The sequence below is a fragment of the Oryctolagus cuniculus genome, chromosome 2 (assembly GCF_051225735.1).
Source record: "Oryctolagus cuniculus isolate XC-2025 breed Fujian yellow rabbit chromosome 2, ASM5122573v1, whole genome shotgun sequence".
Lineage (NCBI taxonomy): Eukaryota > Metazoa > Chordata > Mammalia > Lagomorpha > Leporidae > Oryctolagus > Oryctolagus cuniculus.
Window position 1 is genome coordinate 63,785,893 of NC_142868.1, and position 25,411 is coordinate 63,811,303.

Genomic DNA, 25,411 nt, shown 5'->3' on the forward strand with positions numbered 1-25,411 from the left:
GCTTTACAATCACAGCATGAGACATAAACATTTTTCTTAAATTTCTGGCATGCAAAATGAAAATGGAATTGGTGAAGAAATGTAGCTGAACTTTTTCTATTCAATTATTTCAGATCCCATATTAACTGCTCCAGTTTGAGTTGGATTAAATTGGAAGGTTTGATAACTAAAGTCCCTTAGGGAACTATGAAAATGTCTTATGCAGAAAAATATCTTAGAAGAGAGTACATGGACAACAAAACTGTTGCATTGTAAATCGAGTTTCTTCTTCATCCATGATTTTCAACATATTTTCTGATAGAACCATTACTAATAAGCTCCTTTAAAATGTTTTGTGGGGCTTGGGGGCTGTTTCTTTTTTCTACAGTTGAATTGACAACCATCATTTTCCCAGAGTCGTTTTGAGCTTCAAAGTATGATGTTAAATTGGACTTTCAACTCTGAATCAAAGTATATTGCAATGAAATGTATACTGGTATAAATTACAATTGGTACTGGATCTATATAAAGGTTAGTGCAAAAACAATATACAACGTGGAGACAAACAGCGGGCAGGGAAGGTGCATCATGAAGTCAATTGGGAAACCTGAGTGCTCTCCCAGACTCTGTGGATGAAAGCGCTAGGGCTTTGGATTTGAACAGTAAATCTCTTTAGCCACTAAAATTTAATGAATCTCTAAGTATAAGTGAGAAGCTCATCAATGTAAAAGACCATAGATGTGTTAAAATAAAACTTTTTGGATTTATATGTATAAGCTATATAATACGAATCATAAATAATGAGGCCAAAACATTCCTCAATACACTCTATCTTAAGTGTGCCCCCCAAATTCTACCCTAATAGCCCTCCCCAGAGGGGCTGAATGCCTTCCAGACCCTTAAACCTGGGAGGCATGTTTTCACCTGCCTATCTGTGACCAGCCTTGCTGACCACTCCTTTCTGCTTGAAGCCCTGCTTCACCTTGGCTTCAGTGACATGACCTATTCTATCAGTTTTATCTGTTTTTAAAGCCTATTTTGCTCTTCCTTATTAATCTTTTCATAGGCTTATTGATCTGCACTTGGTCCTTAAATATTGGGTGTACTTCGCATCTTGGTATTAATACATTTTCTCTTCTTACCCAGTATTATCTCTCAAAGTGAACACAAGTATGTCCATGGTTTACCACTTGATGTCCATGACTCACAAATTTCATTTCCTGCTCTGATGCCTGACTTGTTAACTCATGTATCCAAATGCTTGCATATCATTTCTCTTGAACAGCCTTTGTCATGGCTGTCGAGGAACAGGTTTTTTTTTTCTTATTAGAGAATGGCACTGGGAATGGGAGAGGGAGGAAGAGGTGGGGTGGGAGTAGGGGTGGGAGGGTGGGTATGATGGGAAGAATCACTATATTCCTATAGTTATACTTATGAAATTTGTACTCATTAAATAAATGGTTCCTTTGGGGATTAAAAAAAACAACATATTTTATTTGTTTGTTTTTTGGCACGCAGAGTGGATAGTGAGAGAGAGAGACAGAGAGAAAGGTCCTCCTTTGCCGTTGGTTCACCCTCCAATGGCCGCCATGGCTGGCGCGCCACGGCCGGCGCACCGCGCTGATCCTATGGCAGGAGCCAGGTGCTTCTCCTGGTCTCCCATGGGGTGCAGGGCCCAAGCACCTGGGCCATCCTCCACTGCACTCCCTGGCCACAGCAGAGAGCTGGCCTGGAAGAGGGGCAACCGGGACAGAATCCGGCGCCCAGACTGGGACTAGAACCCAGTGTGCAGGCGCTGCATACTCCATACTCAGCTGGAGATCATCTCAGGAAGTGCAAACCTGATTATGCTTCTCCCCTGTTTAAAACCATCAAATGTCTCTTCACTTGGCTTTGTGTAAAGATCCTTGAATGATCATCTAAGTCATCCGAGATGTGGCCCCACCTAACCACCGGCCCTCATCTCACAGCCCTAACTTGACCCACATGCATTAGCTTTATTTTACTTCCTTGAATAACTACTTCTTCCTACTTAGCAATTTTTACATACTGTTTCTTCTGCATTCCTCCCTTCTCCCAAATCCTTTCTCTGAAAAAGCATTCCCTCATCCTGTAGGTCAACTTTCCATTTTATATGACCCAATAGTACCATATTTCCTTGAAAGAACACGTGTCAGTCTGATATAAGATTGTGTCATGAATTCTTTCAATAAATATTTATTGAGCACTTACTTTGTGCTAGACATACTGTAAGTGATAGCAACATCAGTGAACACAGCACAGAAATTCTATTGCCCCTCCCTGCCCCGAGCTTATAATCCAGTAGCAAAAATAGAAAATAAACTTTAAAAAAAATGGTGTTTAGTAAAAGGGAAGGAAAGATTTGTGGAAAATTTTGCTTTAGGAAATCAGGAAAGACCCCTCTATGAAAGGAGTTTTAATGTTGATATCTGAAAATGTGAGGGGCAGGGGGCTTCATAAAGGGGAAAGCATCCCTGGCACAAGTGCTCAGGAGGTCTTAAGGCGGGAAAGCATCTAGGATATGAGGGCACTTTAAACACTTCATGGAACTGGGAAGTTTGGTGCAGCAGTTAAAATGCTGTTTGGGAGGCTTCCACGTCACGGAGAACCTAGGTGCTAGTCGGCTCTGCTTCCACTTTCCACCTCCTGCTAATGTGCACTCTGGGAGACAGCACTGATGTCCCAAATACTTGGCTCACCACCACACATGCGGGAGACCTGGATCACATTCCTGGCATCTGGGTTAGGGCTGGCCCAGCCTAGGTTGTTGTAGGCATTTACCTCTCTCTCTCTCCCTCTCTCTCTCTTTCTGTCTCTCTGTCTTTAAGATGAAATGCAAAATACATACACTTTAAAAAGCAAATGCATATTATAAAAAACTATGCATGGATTTCTAATTTTTTTTTAAGATTTAATTAATTATTTAAAAGTCAGAGTTGCACAGAGAGAGGAGAGGCAGAGAGAGAGAGAGGTCTTCCATCCGCTGGTTCATTCCCCAGATCGCTGCAACAACTGGAGCTGTTCCAATCCGAAGCCAGGAGCCAGGAGCTTCTTCCCGGTCTTCCGCGTGATGCAGGGGCCCAAGGACTTGGGCCATCTTCTACTGCTTTCCCAGGCCATCAGAGAGAGATGTATTAGAAGTGGAGCAGCTGGGTTTTGAACTGATGCCCATATGGATGCGGACGCTTCAGACCAGGGCGTTAACTTACTGCACCACAGCACCGGCCCCAGAATTTCTAATTTTTATACCAAAATTAATTTACCTTTTAATTCCATTTTCTATGACATTTTTGAAGTATTTATAAACAATGACCCCCATGGGGGCCTTTGTAGATCTGCCCTTCCTTGTAGCCTATGAGCTTTGAGAAGGGAGCACATCTGTTTTCCACCTACTACAACTCATTTGCTGTTGTATATCTACTGAAAGAAAATAGACAAGCACAACTCACTTTACAGAAGGAATTCATCCCCAAACAAATGCATAAATAAATTAGCCATTTCATAGTTATCTAATAACTAATTAAGAAAATTACCAAAATCACTGTCAAATTATCACACACATACATTTACTTAAAAAACATATTTGCCTAATGTTCTTTAAAATATCTATTTCTTTATCTACCTATATCATTTATCTTATGTTATTATAATAGAAAACTTTCTAGGAAGATTTTCAATCAAACAAAAAGGCAAAACATAACTTTTGTATTGGCATTATCTACCATTAAAAACTATAAATAACAACAGTTCCATGATAATACAAATAGTATTTTTATTTTATTTTGGTTTGAATTTCTACCAATAGCCTCAGTATAAAATTACAAACCTTCCTATTAACACAGTTTAAAATAAAATTTGTTTATTCTTACTTAAAGATCCTTAAAACAAAAACTTTTCCAAATTAGATGAATATATCTTTATACTCAAAATCTATGTTTTATTGTATTTGAAATACTTCAGTTATTTGATTCACTGTTGTAGGTAGAAATTCAATTAAAGTGATAGTTTTTTAAGCTATTTTTTTTTTTAATCAGAGTTAAATTATTCTGAAAACAACCTACTTCTTGAAGAAACTCATTTAATTTACTTTGGAATTGTATACCTTCATGAAGCATGACAAATTAAAACATTTGATCTAGCATCTTATTGTGACTGAATTATACAAAATAGTGTATATGTAATAGTAATATAAATAATACATAGTACTGAGTCTCTGTGTTGAAAATAAAGTGGGAAGTTGTCTAGATAATTTAAACATTCGCTTCTGCATTATTTATGTAGCTAGTTCAAAGTAGAGTGCAGGCAGGCTAAGTTTTCATACACAAATCATTGTCTGAATCTGCTGCTTGGTTTGACCAAGATGACAGAGTTTAACCTGGCAGATTGCTCATGTATATCATGATCATGTCTAATCAATTTCTTTTCCAAATTCTACATCATTCTTCTAAGTATCTAGATCTATAAAAACTGTCAGGGATTGCTTTCAGCTACACCTACCTACAGCTTGCTGCCACACTATATCATATATTTAAACATTCTATTTTATGTTTGTGAAATTAAACCGATTTTCTCCTTAAACTTCATTCCTGGGTTAATGCCCTCCAGAAAAACATCTGTGCTCTATGATCTGTAAACTAACTGTGTTAACACTCCCTCTCCTTTTGTATGTAGGCTATAAATAATAAATACATTTAATGTAGTAATTCCTAAGGTATTTTGTGTTACATTTTTGTAAAAATTTTCCCAAGGAATATCCAATATTTATTTCATATTTCTTTAAAAATGTCATTTTTAATAATTGTTGATTTTTCAAAAACATTTTTAAAGTGAAATGTAGTGGCCTTATAAATATGCTACAACAAACCAACCAACCTCTGTCAGTAGACAGAGAAAAAGCTTCATTAAGAATGCGATTGACAAAGTGATTTGATAGATCCATGTGATCAGAGCCTTTGGCTGCCACGACATTCATTAATCTTCCCATGACAGTTTTTTCCAAAATAAAATCCTAAGTTTGGTCCAAAGTATCCCATGGCTTATACTGACATTTTGTTTGATAAAAGCATTAAAGATAAATCAGATTGGATATAAATTATTAATAGCTAGAATTTATGCTTGTAGTTTTGAAGATGTCATTCATTGACAACTCATCACAACATTTTGATGGGAATATCTTCTCATAATAAGCAATTACAAACCTTTATAAATGATAATGGCATGTATTTCAAAAGGATAGAACCAAATATTTCTGCCACTGATGACAAATTGTTGAATATTGTCCATTTATTTTGTACTTTTAATTGGCCAGAGTGTTTCTCCACCTGGCCTCTATCTTTGAGATCTTTACTAAGATGTGATTGTAGCTCAAATAAATAGTCAGAAAGTCATTAAATCTCCACATTGCAAAGATATTGCACATTATTCTAGATCTCTCTCCCTCTCTCTCTCTCAGAATTGTTGGGAAGACCCAAAGTGCTCTAACAACCGTGAAATGCCTGGCAGATCTGAGGCGCTGCTATTACTTGAGTCGTTCTATTGTCATGCCTCACAGTTGCATCCTGAATCTCAACAGACTACATTTCTCATGGACAAAAGGTGTTCTTGCCTCAGTTATCCAAATAATGACGTCACTTGGCCATGAAGATAAATAGTGTGTCATAAATAGTACAGAGGGCTTGTGGAAACAGAGCACTTTAAAAGCAAAACTGAACACTAGAAGATAAGCTGCATATTGTCTTTATTTCCTTTTTGTTTTTCATAAGAAGTTGTATACGTGAAAGAATAATAAATGTTATTATGTTTAGAGATTCTTTGACTTAGAAGAACAAGCTAAGGTACGAGAACTGGCTAAGATAAGCATGCTCAAGTTAAGTGGAGATAGTTCACGTGCAAAATATCCAATCCAGATAGAACAGAGAGCAGGAGGGAGAGGGAAGGGCTAGATGCATTTTAAAAACACTTTGCAAGTCAAATCCCATAGTTTTCTAGGTTTCTGAAGTGGCCTAATTAGAAATAAGTGAAGAGATTATTGCATTTCAGTTTTTATTTTAAATACCTAATATTTAACTAGACCCTGTTATTTTCTTCTGTTCAAAAGAAACCATTTCAGTGCTTATATGCAGGTGTAAAATACACCAGTCTTTGTTTCCTCTGTTTGGTAGTCATTTCTCACTGAAATTGTTCAACTCTAAAAAGCCTTTGGGTTCCAGTTGGCTGTTATTGTAGGAGTACTATTTTTGCCATCCACAACTAGACAGCATTTTTTCTTTATTGCCTAGATATGATATCCTTTCTGTATAAGTAACTTTACAATAATGTTAGCTTATGCTTACTCTGTCTAGTCCAGCATTTTTCTTCACTCCACAAAAATTATTACTTGAACCTCAAGGAATTACTAACTCATGATTATACATCAAGTAATACTTTCCATTTCAATGAAAAAAATCTACATGCAGAATTTGGATTTAGGTAGACTCAGCTTCTTTTTCCAGTTGAGATTAAAGCAAGTTACTTTTTAAAATATATTTAAGATATTTTAAATAATTCCTTAAAATGTGGCAATATGATGGTGAAACAGTATACCTATGTTTCCAAAATTATCACTGTGTGTGAGATATGACTTGCAGAAATGCTCTAATGCATTGTGTTCTAACCTCATAATTTCATGCCAAATGAAAACTTCATGCCATTTACAATATATAATTCATGAAGAATCAACAATTTCTTTCAACTGAACCTAGGAAAATATATTGTAGTGATATTGCCCAGATCTTGAAAACTAGATGTAAATTGTCACACATTTAAATATAAATAACAGAAGGCCCCCAACGTGGAGCTACTATATAAGTCGAGTCCACTGCAACAGTTTGCAAAAAGAATTCAATAGATGGCACACAGGAAGGTCCTTGTGAGGGCCCTGTCACAGTCACAGCGGCTGTTTACATCATCAAACTACAAATCACGTTAAACTGGCTAGAGTCTTCTTCAAATTTCTCTGTTGGAAGAGGTCTTCTGTTCAGTGACAGCAGGGTTTTTCACTAAGACATTTTCCCTTTGTTCTTCCCCTTATAGTTTGCATTTTTAGGTAACTTACCAGAAAATTCAGTGAAAAATGAGAAAAATCAGTTATTTTATCATACTGACTGGCTAATTTCTAAAACAGTTGATCCCATGACCTCTCTATATTGTAGACATGGGCATTTTGTGTGCACCCAAACATGATCTCTCTTCTTTAAGATAAAGTTATTGGATTTGGCTTTGGGTCTGACTTAACATTGTCAGGATGGGAAGAGAAAAAATATATGTACACAATAGGTCTTCCAAAAATTCATGGAAATGGATATTATAAAAAAAACTATGTTAAAAAAACTATGTATGGATTTCAAAACTTTTTTACTCAAAAATAAACATAACTTCCAATTCCATTTTTGCCACAAAGTTTTTTTTAAGGGAGAGTTACAGAGAGAGTTCTTCCATCTGCTGGTTCACTCCCCAAATGGCCACAACAGCTGGAGTTGAGCTGATCTGAAGCCAGGAGCCAGAAGTTTCTTCTGGGTCTCCCATGTGGCTGCAGGTGCCCAAGCACTTGGGCCATCTTCCATTGCTTTCCCAGGCAGAGGAAGAAGAGCAGCCAGGAACCAAACCAGCACCCATAGTGGATGCCAGAGCCATAGGGGAGGCTTAGCTACTATGCCACAGTACTAGCCCCATCACAAACTTTTTGAAGTACCTTTGTAGGCATACAGATAGCCATTCATACATATGATTGACTTGGACCATGGAAAATAGTATCAAATGACCTTAGGAGACTGAAAAAAGGATTAGGGGCTAGCGCCACGGCTCACTTGGCTAATCCTCCACCTGCAGCGCTGGCACCCCAGGTTCTAGTCCCCGTCGGGGCACCGGATTCTGTCCCGGTTGCTCTTCTTCCAGTCCAGCTCTCTGCTGCGGCCCAGGAAGGCAGTGGAGGATGGCCCAAGTGCTTGGTCCCTGTGCCCACATGGGAAACCAGGAGAAGCAGGAGGGGAGGGGAGGGGAGAAAGGATTAGGAATAAGTAGAATGAGATTAACAAAAAAAAAATGTTTAGGGCAATTCACTTGGAGTGTGTGGAAGAGCAAGAGCTCAGGTGTCTGTAGAGCAAGGACTTGCTGGCATTTGGGTTAGGGTAGTAGAAACCCAACTGTGGGGCTGGTGCTGTGGTGCAGTGGGTTAAAGCCCTGGCCTGAAGTGCCAGCATCCATATGGGCGCCGGTTCTAGTCCCGGCTGCTCCTCTTCCGATCCAGCTCTCTGCTATGGCCTGGGAAAGCAGTAGAAGATGGTCCAAGTGCTTGGGCCCCTGTACCCACATGGGAGACCAGGAAGAAGCTCCTGGCTTCGGATAGGAGCAGCTCCAGCCATTGCGGCCATCTGGGGCATGAACCAGCGGATGGAAGACCTCTCTCTCTCTGTCTCTACCTCTCTCTGTAACTCTGTCTTTCAAATAAATAAAATAAATCTTAAAAAAAAAAAGAACCCCAACTGCATACTGTTCCTGTGGACCGACTGCCAGTCACAAGGGCAGGGGAGAATCCTCTGAGCTCAAGGGAGACTTGCATGGTGGAATTGTGTTAGGTCAGGCCATATCATCCAGGGTATTGACCAGAAAGCAGAACAGGCCACTTCAACTTCTCCGCTTTGGCACTGTTTCATACCTTTGCATCATTGTTTTATTTGAACTGCATGTGTACTCTTTAGGTAGCTGTATATATAATTACTCATACACTTTTTATGTACAGTACAAGTGTGCTTCAGAGAGTTTGCGTGGCTGTCTCAAGGCCAAGGGGTGGGGGGCAGGGTTGAGAGTGGAGATGATATCACATCTCCAGTCTGGAGATAAGACCCTGCTGTTCTGCATCCATGCTTTCTCTGCACCAGTCACTGGGCCGTGGCAACACTCTGGCTTTGTGAGTTCCAGCTCCACGGGCTGGGGGATGGGCTTCGCTAGAAGCAGACGCTGGGGGAGGATTGGGAGAATGCTCTCCAGGAGAAATCTGCAAAGACGAAGGGCAGGGATGCTCAGGTCAGTGTAGTCTCGAGCTGATACACAGTGGGCTCAAGGCCACATACCAAACCGCTGCTCCACTGCCACCTCCTCTGGCCTCGAGGCTTTCGGGTCAGACTTCTCTGTCCTCTCTTGCAGCCAGGCATTGGCTAGTCTGTCCAACGGTGAGGTGTCCTTCCTGGCACGCAGGAGTAGAATGAAGTTGGGAGATACTGTGCAGGGAAAGTGCACTTTCACCAGAATGAGAAACCAAGTGACTGACAGTTAAATTAAACAAATTTGTTTTCGAGCTTAATAACCACGTGCTACCACTTATCATCATTGAGGTCTTCGGAATGCGATCAAAGTTTGAGGATCTGAGCATGGACTGTGTAGGATTCGGTGGGAACAGATACGCTAGGGAGAAAGAGGTACAACTCAGGAAACTCTGCAGTGCGATGCTGACTTGAAACAAATAAATTGTCGTAAAGTGTTAGGAGCAGAACAACAAAAGTAAAAGGATTGGAAGTAGAAGGAGAAGAAAGTGATTCAATGTAAGGAGTGAGGTCTAGAAGTGTTCCTGGAAGTGATTTCTCTACCTAGTTGGAAGTGACAATCAGGAATGCTTCTAGTGGTAGCATGAGCATTGGTTCAGCGGTTAAGCCATTGCTTGGGAAGACCACATCCCATATTAGAGTGGCTGGGTTCAAGTCTGGGTTCTGCTTCTGATTCCAGCTTCCCGGAAGCAGCAGGTGATGGCTCAAATACCTGTGTCCCTGCCATCCAGATGGGAGATGAGGATAGACTTCCTGACTCCTGGCTTTAGCCAGGCCCAGCCCAAGCTGTTGTGGGCATTTGGGGAGTGCACAAGTGGATGGAAGTTCTTGTTTTCTCTCTCTGCCCCTCAAGTAATATTTTTCCAGTGGTAAAGGATAGAGGCAAGGTTGGTGAAAGAAGGGGAAACAATCCAAGCAATGAAGCAGCAGCCCAGAGAGGCAGAATTAAAAAATGTACTCCATTTAGGGGAACACAGGGAATTTGAAAACACTCTATTTAAAGTGGGAAATGGAAGTGACAGACCGTAAGACTAGAGAGTCAATAATAGTAACAATATAGCTAATATTTATTGAGCACTCACTGTATGCTGTGGACAGGACTATGGCTAATTTTTCCATGAAACCTATGAAGTAGCTTGCTGCGGTTAAGGTCTCATTCGTCCTCCAAGGCTTCATGTGTTGGAAGCTTAGTCCCCAGGGAGGCAATGCTAGGCTGTGGGAGGCTTTTAAGAGTTCAGGCCTAGTGGGAAGTAATAGGTCATAGACAGCACTGGCCTCAGAAGAAATTAATGCAGTTCTCTTGGGGCCCTGGTTAATTAATTGTTTTGCTCAATTTTTATTTATTTGAGAGAGAGAAAAAAAGAAACTTCTATTTACTGGTTCACTTCCTAAATGTCTGTGACATTCAGGGCTGGAACAAGGCCAGAGCTGGGAACACAACCCAGATAACCCAGCCTGGGAGCCATCATTGCTTCGCCTCAGGGTCTACACCAGCAGGAAACTGGAGTCAGGAGCCAGAGCTGGGAATCTAACTGTGGCACCAGTATAGTGTGCAGGCCCCTCACCCAACATCTTAACTGCTAGGCTAAATGCTAGCCCCACCTGGTTCGTGCTCACAAGGGGGTTTTTACGAAGGAGGCAGCTTGGTCGTTCCCTTCTCTGGCTTCCCATCTCAGCATGCGAGCCTCGCCCACCCTCTCTGTCTCCTACATATGTTCTGATCCCCTTCCTCTGTCTCCTACACATGATCTGATGCCATCCACCTGACGAGATGCAGGGGCGGGGGGGGGGGGGCTCAACAGTGGCACTGCCAGCCCTATGCACCTGGCATTTTCAGCTTCTAAAACAGAGCTAAACAAGCCTCTTTCAGGTATTTCATTAAAGCAATGAAAAGCAGACTAGTATATGATTCATTGCCATTTTACAGTTTAGAGAACTGAGATTGAATTGTGAATCACTCAGGGTCACAGTCAATGGAGCAAAGTTCAAATCAAGTTAACTCTAAAACTTACATTTGTAACTACTGTTCTTTGCAGACTTCTTAATTAATGTGGTTCTTAGGGGCTCACCTTCTGCACCAGACTCTCTTGGGAAGCTTGCGAAACACAGATTGCTGAGCCAACACCTGGGTTTTCTCAATCTTCATCAGGTCTGGGGTTTGGTCCACGAATTGGTGTTTCTACAAGTTTCCAGGTGATACTGATGGTGCTGGTCTTCAGACTCCTCCTACCCCTGCCATTTGAGAATCGCTGCCCTGTAAGTCACAGGTGAAGCCACGCAATCAAAAGAGAAGCTATATGTGATGGCGTGTCCAGTTACTCGCCCGGGTCAGTCGTCCAGGAGAGGTGAAGATGGTGTGAGCTCAGGCCACGGTGGTCGGAATGGAGCAGTCTTCAGACAGTGATGAGCAGAACGTGTCCTGCCGACCACAGACCCCACACTGATTGAACAGGTGATGAGACCGGGGATGTAGAAGCCCAGGCTAAGGAGGTCGAGTGCTCTACCAGCTTGAGCGCAAAACTTGACCTATGCCTCCCTTTCTTAAGATGAGATTAGTGTTAATGTCTCCTTCATAAGTTCTTGGTAAAAATCACATGGACTAGGCCCAGAAGGATTTTAGCATAAGGCCTAACAGGAGGAAGTGTTGAACAGATACTGTTATTATCCCAAGGGGGAGAAGGAGGAGTCTGGGATAACTCCGGGGAGTTTCTGGCTTAAACATCTGGGAGAACAGACTTGCTTTGCTGAGACTTCTAGAATCCCCCATGCAGGTTGTTACTTCTAGGTCTCCGAGTGTGCTGTGTCCAGCTGTCTATTCGTCTGAAATTCATGCACAGTATTACTCAGGAGTGCATGTGGGAAGAGAAGCGGTACTGACATGAGCTGAAGTCAAAAGCCCAAACTTGTTGCCAAATTGTTTGCAGATAAAAAGTTAGGCTTAGAAATCCACTTTTCTGAAAATGTGAGTTATAGAACTGTCTTCCTTCTTGTTGCCTTCTTGCTATCCCATTCCTCATCCTTCTCGGTGTATAAGCAAACTAAATCCTGTGACTTCGAATCTGTGGTCCTCAAATGTTTCTCCCTTAAATTCTCTCTTGTGAATTGGTGTGAAAGTATGGGAAATGGGTTTTTAAATGAAATGAGTACAGACAATGTAGGTGATACACATTGCCTGTCCTAGGCAAGTCATAAACGCATTGAAATACACATTGTATATCAAGAGCTGGCTAGTAACAAGGGTGATCTGACTCCAATGGGCAGCCTTTATTCTGTATGGACTATCTTCAGTGATGTTTGAAGGTTAAGGCAGAAAAAGGCCAAGTGGTAAATGTAATGCCTTTTCCTCTTTTGGAAATAAAAGAAACACGAATGCTAGTTTCTAATATAGTCCTCTAAAAAGTTGTCAGGAGACAAGGATATAGAATGTGATTAAAATAATTTCGAGTTCTCGATACATTATGCCATCTTTTTTACTGGAGATTTTTTATTTAAATGAAACGTTTTGGTCATCTAAGTCTTTTTTTTTTTTCTATTTCTCAATACAAAAGTTTAAATGAAACTTAGTTTCGAATGTGCTTTATTACAAATCATTACTAAAAATCATGAGCCCAATATATTATTTCACTATAATTAATGAAAGGTTCTTTGAGTGTTAGTTGGTGAAGTACAAGCAAAATATTGATATGATTGCATTAGTCATTGCAACTGTACTGTTTGATTAAATCCAGTTATTCTGGACAAGTAAATAACTTTAATTTCTCAGACATATTCTTGTTTTAGAAGTACAAAGGGTGCTTAGTTTTCAGTCTTACTCATTGAAAATCTTTGTGAAAAGATCTCCAAAACTAGAAGACTGACCTGAATGCCACCTAAAGAGCAAATAATCCCGAACAAAGCCTTAGGATGAATTCTTACCCATCCTGGGAATGAGCTTTTGGCTTTGCACATGTGAGTCTGTGGCCTATGGTGCTAGGACGGCGGCATGCAATTAGTGAGTCAACTTGTTTGCAAAAATGTGTAGAAGTTTTTCAGGGATTATCCATGTCACAAGTCAGGATATGAGATCCCTGCACATTTTCTCCTCCACTAGTGGGTGTTTCTAAGAAACGAGTTTAATTGTAACTTCTAAAATACCATTCTAAAGATATTGGTATTAGCTGTGTGCATTGTTCTGACATTTTAGCCGTGAGAGGGTGTTTTTGTATGGGAAACAAAACATAGGGTGACAAATGAAATTGAACCAAGTCTAATCAGCATACGAATTTTTTTCTGAGTCACTGTGCCCTTTGCTGGACCTCTGACAAACTAGTTTTACTCAACTTGGTAGGAGAAAGACGACAATAACAAATGTCTGTACCGTCTAGAAGGTAGAAGTCAGCAGCTGCAGAGTGGAATGACTCAAATACCAACACGTGTTACCCGGACAGCCTGATAGCATAAGTATCAGGAAACAAGGCTTTTCTGTCGCGTGTTTTAGGCTCACACTGAGCTGCTTAGGTGAACGCATTCGTTGTGATAATTCCTTATTTCAGAAGAATACTCTAAAGATCTTTTTAGTTTGTGGTTTAAGCACTGCCCCTTAACTGTTGTTGACTCTGAAATATTTTTCTTCTTTTCCCTTGATGAGAAAGTCTACAATTGCTTTCTCAGCTAGAACTTTGTATTTTACACTGCCTGTTTTTAACAAAATTTAAAGGACAAAAGTTCCCTGTAGCCTTCATTTTTCCAATAAACCTTTATTGAGCCCAGTTATGTGGAAAGCACCATACTGTGTGTTATGAAAATTCACAAATAAGATACGCATACTGCTCTTAGATATACAATTTACAAGAGGGAATGTATGCTTGTAGAGGAAGACAAAGGTGTTTCTGTAGAATGAAAGCAATGTTTATAATTGTTTTTATCTTTTACAGAAGTCACTTAATAAGTCTCCTGTTTATGATGACTGCAATTTTTAAATTTTTTAAATTTTATTTGAGACAGACAAGCAGGTAGAGTGAAAACGGGGTATTTCATTCACTCCCAAATGATCACAACACACAGGTCTAGGCCAGACCAAAGCCTAGGAGCTGGGAACTCAGTCCAGTCCCGCCCCCCACCATGAGTGTCTGGGACCCAGCTAAAGGAGCCATCACCTGCTGCCTCCCAGGAGACTGGGCTGGAAGTGAAGGAGCCAGGACTCGAACCAGGAACGCAGACTGGGGTCTACACGCTCCAGACAGCAACTTAACTGCTGTGCCAAATGTCCAATGAACTTACTAGTAAATAAGGAAAAAAATACCAGATCAAGGTTTCTGTACTTCTTAAAAGTATCTCCCACAGTATGCATCTCTGAAAATGCTTTCTCATCTAGAACAAACTAGGTTTCTTTGTTCTTTCTTTTGAACTTTTTTCTTTTTTCACGTTCCATTGGTTGAATGAATAATTGTTGTCTAATCTCCGCTTTACCGTCTAATTGCTTCTATGCTGCTAGCCTGGGCCTCCTTATTAAAAAGGAGAAAAGCATCAAGTTTTTATATAGACTGAGTGTTAGAAATATACCCTGCTACGCCAAATTGGTGATTTTATAGACCTTCAGAATAAAATTTTATTAAACCATTTAATAGTCACATAATGAAGGAAGGATACCAATTTAAATAAGGCTGACCATTACATGTGTTAGTACAAAGACATTAGGCCAGCTGTTGCTGAAAATGACTATTATTTAGTGGGTATTTTGTTCCATTTTGCATTGTAATGAAACTATTTAATCCCACACTCTAATGACTAATCTGTGGGATATATAGTGATTTCCATTTCATCAAAATTGGCTTTGCCAAAAAGTTAGAAGAAAACTCTTTTAGAAACTAAAACTAGTTTTTTTCTTTTTTTTCTCTTCCAGCTGCATATTCTTTTATTTATTTATTTTGAGAGGCAGGGCAGTCAGTGGGGATGAGAAAGAAAGAGGGGGAAGAGGAGGAGGGGAGAGAGAGAATGAACAAACAAAAATGAACAAACAATGCCTGGCCAAAGTTGGGCCAGGTGAAAGTGCAGAGGCTGGACCTCAATGCACGTGGGTATCTCATGTGAGTAGCAGGAACCCACCACATACTACCTCTCAGTGTCTACATTAGCAGGAAGCCAGAAACAGGATCAGAGCCAAGAATCCAGGCCAAGCACTGCAAAATTGATGTGAATATCCTAAGCACGAAGCTGGTGTTGTGCCATAGCAGGTAAAGCCACTGCCTGTGGCTCCGGCATCTGCTATGGATGCACCTGGGAAAGCCCCTGCCTCCCACGTGGGAGACCTGGATGAAGTTTCTGGCTCCTGGCTTCCGCCTGGCCCAGCCCTTGTCTTTGTGGCCACTTGAGGAGTGAACCAGTGGATGAAGATTTCTGTCTGTCTCTCTGTCTGTCCCTCTTTCTCTTTAACTCAGACTTTCAAAATTTTAAAAAAATTCAACGAGAACCAAAAAATTTTTTTAAAAAATCCCCCATGAAGCCATCACCTCTTAAGGATGAAGTTGGGACTTTTCTCTGCTGTGGTAACTCAGCTGGTGCTTAAGACTGATAACAGTAGGTTAACTACTCCAAGATAGGCACAAGTGCAGGGCCTTTAGATTTCATTGACAGTAATAATTTTGTAATAGTGTGGATGAATGGGATCTTTCCATCGGTGACAGAAGGATTAAGCATATTCTACAAAAATACTAACATTAACTGGTCACTTAGTCCAGACTGTCATAGAGTAAACGACATTAGCAGAAAATCCAGCAAGGCAACTACTGCTGTTCAGACTCAGTCCTTCAGAATCCCAGAGAGTGACACCTTACATTTTTCATGAATCGATACAGGGACTTCTGTAATCATCTTCGTATGCTCTCTATATAATTGTCATAATCTTAAACCCATACTAAAGTGTAGGACTCAATAACCCAGAGTCAAACTTGATTGTACATCTGTTCACTTGGGTACATTTCTTTATCTAAGCCAAAAATTTTCTTAGGGTTTCCATTTCTTTTTTTAAAAAAAGATTTATTTTATTTATACAAAAGAGTTACACAGAGAAAGGAGGAGAGGTAGAGAGGTCTTCCATCCACTGGTTCACTCCCCACATGGCCACAATGGCCGGAGCTGTGCCGATCCGAAGCCAGGAACCCGGAGCTTCTTCCGGGTCTCCCACATGGGTGCAGGGACCCAAGGACTTGGGCCATCTTCTGCTTTCCCAAGTCATAGCAGAGAGCTGGATCAGAAGAGGAGCAGCTGGGACTAGAACCGACACCCATATGGGATGCCAGTGCTTCAGGCAAGGGCTTTAACCCGCTGAGCCACAGTGCCGGCCCCAAGGTTTCCATTTCAGTTCTATTTATTTTACTAAGTAAGTTCAATCCTTTTAACACTTAAATATTAAGTAGGGAAAAATGAAAACTTGGTATTTTAGGTGCAAGTTTTGTCTTCAAACTCAAGGAAGTTAAGTTTTCCTTTGTAGTAGAAATCAATTCATGTTCTCTAGTTTGTGGTTTTAAAAATTGTTTTGATCTTGTTCAGAGATGGCCCTTAGGGTCTTGCAAGTTGGTGTCATTGTGTGTGGCATGTCCTACTGTGAAAATCAACTTGCATTTGAATGTGCATCCTGACCCATAAATGTCACTGTGGTCCATTGAGCATCTGACTTCAACATTTCCTGTTGCAAAATGGACAATGGAAAACAGTATTGTGTTTGTTCTTGCAAAGGGGGTTTGTGACAGAGTATGTGCGAATGCCCATGAGCACGTGTAGCAGACAGGAGAGACTACAGTAGTCACGGTTTAAGTGCGGATCTCCAGCTAGTGAGCAAGATGACACAAGACAACAAAGTTTCTGAGCAGCTTTTTGAAAAAATGACCAGATTATCGTTTCTGTTTCCAATTCACTTCTCCCTCTCACGAGAGGGCATTCATCTTGCTTACCCTTGTTGTCAAGTTTAACAATCTGCTTCAAAGTGAGGATCTATCAAGTTCTCTCTTCCCAGGCACTTTGCTGATTTCTCTTCCCCTCCATGTGCCACACACAAACTTCATGTATCTTTAAGTCCACATTTATTGTCAAGTTCACAGACTTGCTGGCCTGTGTTGGAACAGCAATGAATGAATGAGTATGTGCGCACAGGAACAGTGCAGGAGATGGTGCTGTCCCACATGGATTGTTTGCTGGTAGAATAACAAGCATCTATTTTTAGAACTCTAATTTCCTATTTAGTGTAAAGAATCTTAAGGTGATATTCTGGCAATTCATAATCAACAAATATCTGAAAATGAGACACACAATTGTCTTAAATCCAGTTTCTGACAGTGCCTGCTTTCATGTAAACACAACTATTAATTTTATTTTGACCTGAAATCTGGCATAAGTATTTCACCAAACTGGTGATTTTATCAAACTAGGACAACCTGTAGAGGATAGTTCAGAAAGTTTGAAGAAAATAGAATTAAAAGATGTTTAATTTGGTGCCCAAAAAAGCACTGTTGAAATCCTATATAGTTATATTTTTTTCATAATCTGGATCCCCATGTACTTTTTGAAGACCCTTCATCAACATGACAATTGTTTCTCTGCTGGGCCTGCATGTCAGGGGGCACAGGCAAGAAGGAAAGGAAATTAACGCCGATGGAGGCAGACTCTGTACCTGCGTGCGTTCCCTGTGTGTAGAGTTCTTTTGAAAAAGTTTGATTCTGGTGGAACAACACTGAGGCAGCAGAGAGAGTACCCGTCCAACTCAGGTTCCGCAGGGGAGAATAATCCTGAATTTGGCAAAGGTTAAGTCACTGTTGTGTTTCAGAATGGACTCCTCTGTCAAACTTGCCCTCAGCATTTCACTGGATGGAGGGAAAGGGAAGAGATGAAGGAGAGAAGTCGTGACTGATAGGCAGTTTTCATAGTAAACACTGGATGGACTGGAAAACAGAACTGGACAAGATGTGCGTCCTCTTCGTGGCTGTCACTGAGGTCGGTTAGGGTTAACATTCCCCGACAACACTGAGTTGATTGCTTAGATGACAGGTAGAGCATTTAGGTACATCAACCTGGGACGCTGAGGTGAAATTTGTTAGAGAAGCGAAGATGTGTGTGAACGGGGAGATGATTGGAGGAGGTAGTTTCAACTGCCTTTGGAAAGATTACCATGTGTGTGTTGGATGTGTCAATTCAAAATAAAATGTGATTCCCAGGCACCCAATACGGCAACGGAGTCTAGTTGATGGGGCTCATTAAGGCAGTTGGAAACATCTGCTTTCTCTGTTCAAAGGACTAAAATTCAGAGAGAGATGTGTTAGGCATTCACAGAGAGGGCAGGCCAATAAGTATTCAGAGCCAGTAGGTAGCACAGATGTGCGCACACACACACACACACACGCAGGACGATTGGGCACTTTCTCTCACAGGAGAAGTAGACATCAAGATGTTCTGTGGTCTTGAATCGCTCACACCAGGGCCATCCACTTCAGAGAAAAGCTCTGAGATTGTGTGGGAACAGCGCCCAGAACCATGTCACTGTATCTTGTCATAGCAAAGGCCATTTGTTTCCGGAAGAAATGCCTGGAATATATAACTGAAGTGGGCAAGGAGTTTTTAATGGAAATATAAACCTTTAAATAAATAATTGTCTTTTCTGAGCACATTTAAAAAAACATATGTATAAAAAATCATGGTGAAAGAATTTATACTCGACGAAATTGTGACACTCACTCATCTAAAAAGCTTTGCTCATTCAAACCAGAGAGATTAATCACAGAAAAGAGATAAAAAAAATTTCCTGAAAGAGAAGGGAAATAATTTAGCAGTAAATCATAGAGCAGGGCTAACATGAATCACAGGAAAAGGTACCAGGTCTTATGATTTAGGTGACGTATAAAAAATGGCCCTCTGTGGATTGACAGTTATAGGGATAAATGATGAAATTATGCAGCAGCGGTGTGTTCTCTTCATGCCATTTGTCATTTTGCATCTGATTACTTCTAAGGATTTAATTAAAGGGGCAACACAACCATATAGACCTTTTGTGACTCTAACAATCCCATACCTTTTTGGGCCTTTTTAAAGCAAAATATATGGTTGGCCTAACCTTTGCTTTGTCCTGACTAAATGTGCAATTTCATGAAAGTTTTTTTTTCCTTTATCGTATTTCAGGCTTGCAAGAAAAATTTAATAACAAAACTTAAAGAATCAAATGCAAAAGTCATCTGTTATTAGCAGGAAAACATTTAAATATACATTGAGAGACAATAAGAACATCTGTTAAATTGATGTCTCCAAGTTTTGCTTTTGAACTGAAACCAAAGACAAATGTACTTTTTCTCTCGCTCCCTAAGTCAGTAAATGAGAAAGAATATGCATGCTTGTGCGAGTATGTGTGTGTTCATGTGTGCATACTCAGCCCACAAACACGGTAAGACCATGCACTTCACATCAGCATTATATCCAGTTGTCTGGAGCATAACTATAAAGTCAAAGTGAGAATTCTGTGTAGAAGGTGAATGGCATCTTGTCAAAGTGAGTGTGAAATGCAGTTACAGCCGTGAATCGTGCTTTGACTTGGCCTAAACCGGAGGGTGTTTTTTCTCATATTGTACATTGCAATGGCATAGCAAGTGGGTTTCATACAAATAAATCCTGCAATATGGTCTTCACTGTCAAAATTCGTGTGAGGAAAATAAAAGTAGTGAGAACTATTGTGACATTTCACAACAAAAGCATTCTGTTCAGTAAGAATACACCTGTGTGTTGCATTTTTATCTGCTATTAAGAACCAGAAAGTCTACAAACCCAACGCGCCATCACTTTAAAGTTTTGCATCCAAACAAATTCAGTGTTTTAACTGACTACATTAAGGCTTTTCTGCATTTCCCCCTTTCTCCCAGAGCAGAAATTAAATCAGTTTTAATTTATTTTATTTGCTAACACTGTGGATATAATTATTGCTGCCGAGTCTTTTTAATTGTTTTCAACTAGGTGCTTGTCTTTAAGTTGCAATAGACTTCTAATTCCACATTGTTGATATTCCCTTGTTAATTCTGACAAAGCATCATAAATCCAGGTATTTAGGTTTATTGAATTTTGAAATGAGGTGATTAGTTGGTGCATGGATGAATGAATTGATGCAAAGCAAAATGAATTTTATGATTTACTATAGTTTACAAGTTCCCTTGGAACCATTATGTGCAAATTGTAAAATGTATTAAGAGGTAAGATACCACATTTATAATCAACTTGGCAAATTTTGCTCAAGTAAAGATATTCAAGCATTCTGCAAAAGAGTCACTGTTGAATAAGTGTTTGGCATACACAATTAATTTTCACTGTGTTGTCTTACACTCTATCGTTTGTAACTCTAAGAGGCTAATGTATAAGAAGTTAGCGGCTTTATAATCAGTATGAAACACTATGTGTGCTGGGTTTTAGGGTTTTAGGTTATAGTTTAATGCCTAAGGCAATCCTAGTTCAAAGTTCCAAGATGCAAATAACAGCATTTTACTTGAAAACAGAAAGTTCGTTACATACATCCCCTGACTGATGCAGGCCATCAGCATTCAATTTTACATGATTGCTTTTATTATATGTAATCTATGTATTTGGTTTGGTATCACATTAATTGTAGAAATCTGTGCCCTGGCATCCATCAACACAGCTAATCTAAGTGGTAAATGCTAGTAGCACACTATTATGGTAACACCAATGATTGGAAGAAGGTCAGGATCTACACGCGCAGTGAGTAGGCAGACATGCCCTGGGTGGTGGGAAGGGCATCAGAGGACCCTTAGAGCGACTGAAACTCAGTCATTTGTAATTCATCTCTCTTCTTTGCTTATGGTACTATCAAAACTCCAAAGAAAGTATTTGGCCTCATGGTAAAGTTGTGGGTGAAGGTGCCAGCATCCTATATCAAAGTGGCTAGGTTCAGTACCTAGATCTGACTCCTGACTCCAGCTTCCTGCTCATGCAGACCCTGGGAGGCAGCAGCAATGGCTCAATGGGCTGAGTCCCTGCCACCCACTTGGGAGACTTGCATTGGCTTCTCCTCACTTTGGCCTGGCTCAGTCCAGGCCATTGCGGGCATTTGGGAATCAGCAGGTGGGGGTATGGGTGGAGGGAGATGTTCCCTGCTCCTGTCTGTCTATCTCCCCTCCCCCGCCTTCCCACCCTCCCTGTCACTGTCTCTCTTTACTTATCTCTGCCTTTCACAGTGAAAACATAAACCTCCAAGGTAAAAAATCAGCTTCGGCACAGCTGGCAGAGATCGGAGATGCTGCGTTTACTGTCCCGGCTAGGGAAGTGTGGACGTGACAGCTGCATGAGGAGCAGCGTCCTGGACAGTCGGGGGAAGCTGAGGCATCTGTCTGCTTTGCCCTGGTCCCAGCCTTGGCCATGTGGTATTGGTTCATAGACTCCTAGCTTCGGGTCAAACACACCACATCTTTCAGGCACAAGCAGCCAGTTCTTAGATCTGGTGTCTTAGAACAGTCTCCCTTTAAAGCTGTCTTAACTGCACATGATCCATAAAGAAGTGTGCTGTGGTTAAAAGTGAACTGATTTTAGGGTCCGGCGCTGTGTCTCACTTGGCTAATGCTCCGCCTGTGGCGCCAGCATCCCAAATAGGTGCTGGGTTCTAGTCCCGGTTGCTCCTCTTCCAGGCCAGCTCTCTGCTATGGCCCGGGAGTGCAGTGGAGGATGGCCCAAGTGCTTGGGCCCCTGCACCCACGTGGGAGACCAGGAGGAGGCACCTGGCTCCTGGCTTCGGATCGGCATAGCTCCAGCTGTAGCAGCCATTTGGGGGGTGAACCAACAGAAGGAAGACCTTTCTCTCTCTCTATCTAACTCTGTCAGAAAAAAAAAAGTGAACTGATTTTAAATACCCCATCCCAAATTTGTAGGGTATTGCCCAAATATGTTGGCTATCATCCAAAATATTCATTTCTCTCTGACTTTTCTGAGAGACTTCACATGCCTTCAGAGGTAACTTGTCAGGTGTATTTGTGTCTAATCAGATCCATCACCCATAATTTTATTTTTGGGGTAATTACCTCTGACAGCCCATTCCTTAGATACCCAGGGAGGATGGTGCATTCTTACTGTACTGTCTGAAGCGTGTAGCCACCCAGGAGGAGGGCAGTTAAATGGTCTCCTGAGTTTGACTCTGGAACGGAAGTGGAGTTGGGAGTTATTTTTGTGCTTGGAAAGGAAAGGAACCTTCAGGAGTTTTTATTCTCAAGGAGCAGGAACTCAGAGCGTGGAGACTTGAGTAGTGTCTGCAGTGGGAGTCGGCACAGTTCCTTGGTGCATGCTCTGAGTGCTCTCCACGGTGCCCAGTTCCACATCAGCATGTCCACCCCCTGGAAATCCTACCTCCAGGCAGAAGGACTTCACAGATTGTCTTCCCACTGCATGGCACACGGAGAATAAGAATTGCCTGTATTAATAGGCACCAGTAGAGATTTGATTGGCTAATTAGGTCTTCTTGAATAAACCTATAATGGGCATTGCTATTTTATTCATTTGTGTTCTATTTCAGAACACGATAATATTCGGGGGTGATCAGAGGAGAGTAATTAAGAACAAATAGTCTGCAGTCAGAGTGGCTAGACATCTTGGATAAATTTCTTAATCCCCACTAAGCTTTTGCTTCTTCATCTAAAAATTAGGATAATAATAGTACCTTTTTCACAGGATTGTTTAGGGAATTACATGAGATTATTCTATTGTGTCAGTTCCTTGTAACAATGGGTAGTACATGATAAGTCTTCGGTAGAGATAAGCTGTTATTATGACAGAGAAATAAAGAAGAATTGAAATCTGCTAGTTTCTGACCTACGGCACACAAAAACACAGCCTACAGGAGAATAACCTAGGGTCTGGTTTCAGGTCCCCTACTGACCCAAGCTATCACTATAGAATGTCAAATCCAGTTATCAGCTAGATTTTTAAAAAATCTTTATTCAAGTTCATAACTGTGCATAGTAATATAAACCTTGACTGAGCACTGATCCCCGTGCTAGATCTAAGGATAGAGGGGTGAAGAAGTCATAATTCTTACTTCTAAGAAGACCATAGACTGGGTGTAGACATTCAAAAATAAATCAGTAGGAAAGTTTTAAAACAGCTAAGCTTAGCACGAGATAAAAGCACACATGTGACCCAGCCATAGAGTGAGTAGGACAGAGCAGAGGAGGCTTGCCTTTAACATCAACTAATTGTGCGATCAAACTTTCTAAACTGATTGTTTTATCTATTTAAGAGAAATAATATGTTAGTCACTGTTTTGTGATTTAAGACTCTGCCATCCTGGTAAAAACAAAATTCTCTGTCAACTTCAGTATTGTAGCAAATGCCTGTCACCTTAATCCAAGCCAAACTTCATCAAAGTCAGTATTTATTCTCTCCATATTCTTCAACCCAACCCATAGATTTTAATGGGTTAATTTCATCTTGATTTCAATCATAGGCACTTAGCTCACATCAGAAAGCATAGAAAATATAAATGTGATTAAAATGATTATTTCCCATCATTCTGTTCATTATGATTGACTAACTGTTGTCAACATCCTTAGAAATGGTATCTGCATAGTAATTAATTTTGCTAGTAAACTATTTGTGCAATTGTTATGTAATACTCAGAAAAATATTCCAGAAATGACTGGGATAAATATACAGCTAAAGGTGGGTTCTCTGTCCCTCAAACTCTAGCACCATCTAATAAACCACAATTTACTTTAGGACAAGTTAGTACTGGACTCTTGGGTAATAGACCCAGGGGGGAGAGCAATTATGTGAACAATTCAAAAACATGAGTAATTCCCAAATTAATTAAATGCAGCTTCCAAATGTTTTTTTATTAGTTATTGTATATTTGAACATAATATTTCTAATATTCAGGGATTTCACAGAAGAGCAGGCAAAATATGAAATCCCTGGATTTTAGTTTGATTACTCAACTTTCTTTATTTCCACTGACACATCGTATTCCAGCCCTTACTATGCGTGGGGAATGAGCGATCTCACTTCCTGAGCTGATGCTGAAGATGGAGCTTCCCTATACATTTGCTTGTTCATATCTTCTCTGCGGCAGAGAAAGAAGCATTTGGGCTTGAAAGCCTTCCAGCTTTTGTGCCAGAACAGACACAGATCCTTTTGCATTAACAGTGTACTTCATTAAGCAGAACACTAACTTCGTGGGTTTTTGGAAACTTCTTTTGTTAAAAAAAAAAAAATTGGCTCTGTGGGGACTTGGCCGTAACCACTTGCCAGCTCACTCAGAATGAACTTATGTCAGAGAAACTGTAATACTGTTTGTATTGTTTCTATAGGGTAAGCACTTTCAAGAAAAAATATTTTTAATGTAAGAGGTAAAAACAATATAGACAAGTCTGAATATATTTCTACTGTTTGGGAAATTTTATTTCAGGTACTAATGGGTAGCAAAGCCATGTGTAAATGAGACTTCTAATGTCGGACCTGTGTTTGCGTTTTCAAAGACTTATGTTGGCATTTCATGACAGGGCAACCTGGTGGATTTTAAGACCAGTGGAATCACTTTTCAGGTATTACTGTGCACTATGAACTAACAGAATGAGATATTTCAGCTAACAGTTTTATGGCATGTGTAATAGAAATATTGGAATAATACAGTATGTCACTGTTAGAATAAGAGCACACAGCCGAGATGGCAACACTTTTGCTACCTTGGTACACCCTGTCCTCCCTGTCCTGCATCGATACCTCCTCTATTACCTGACATTTATTCACCCAGGTATTGAGCAAAGGGGAAAATGTCTCCAGAGGTCGCAGTCATAGGCTGTGTACATGAACACTGTTTCAGCAAGGCCCCAAATCTCATCAATAACCATATTACCGTGAAACATTTTGTCTATTCTAACAACACCTTCAGGTGTATGAACATACAGTCATATATCGCACTAACCTGCACAGAGAGGCTTCCAGTTACCTGTTTGCATTTGTTCCTGGTAGGTGTCTGACTCAGGAGAGCTTTCAAGGTAGAGACCACATTTGATTGATTTTTGTGTACTCAATGTCTAGCAGAAGGCCTAGCTCACAATAGTATACACAATCAATACAGGGTCAACAAGACCGAAATGTTTAGAGTTTGGTTTTTATGGATGAGGGGACTGAAACTTGGGAATTCAAGCATCCAGGGTAACATTTAGTGAGCCAAAGAACTGGGCGTGAACTCAGAACTTGAGTGGTTAGCGCTTGGGGCTTAGAGTTTCAGCGCTGGAAGCCTGTAAAAGCACAAGGAGGAGCATGTGGGTCAGGGTGTCCAGTCCCAGTGGGCACGGCAGCCTGAAACAGACAGTTTTAGGAGCCAG

At 40.6% G+C, this 25,411-nt stretch overlaps 1 protein-coding gene and 1 long non-coding RNA gene across 7 annotated transcripts in view; one reads left to right on the plus strand and one right to left on the minus strand.

Moving 5' to 3' along the window:
• Positions 1 to 25,411, plus strand: part of LOC138848472 (uncharacterized) — a 749,635-nt gene that overhangs the window by 382,901 nt on the left and 341,323 nt on the right. The gene's annotated exons all lie outside the window — the stretch shown is intronic.
• Positions 8,771 to 11,528, minus strand: LOC149127773 (uncharacterized). The gene is made up of 3 exons (XR_016228920.1): positions 11,090 to 11,528; positions 9,108 to 9,220; positions 8,771 to 9,031 (listed from the first exon to the last, which is right to left on the minus strand). It is a non-coding gene; the product is annotated as an uncharacterized LOC149127773 (long non-coding RNA).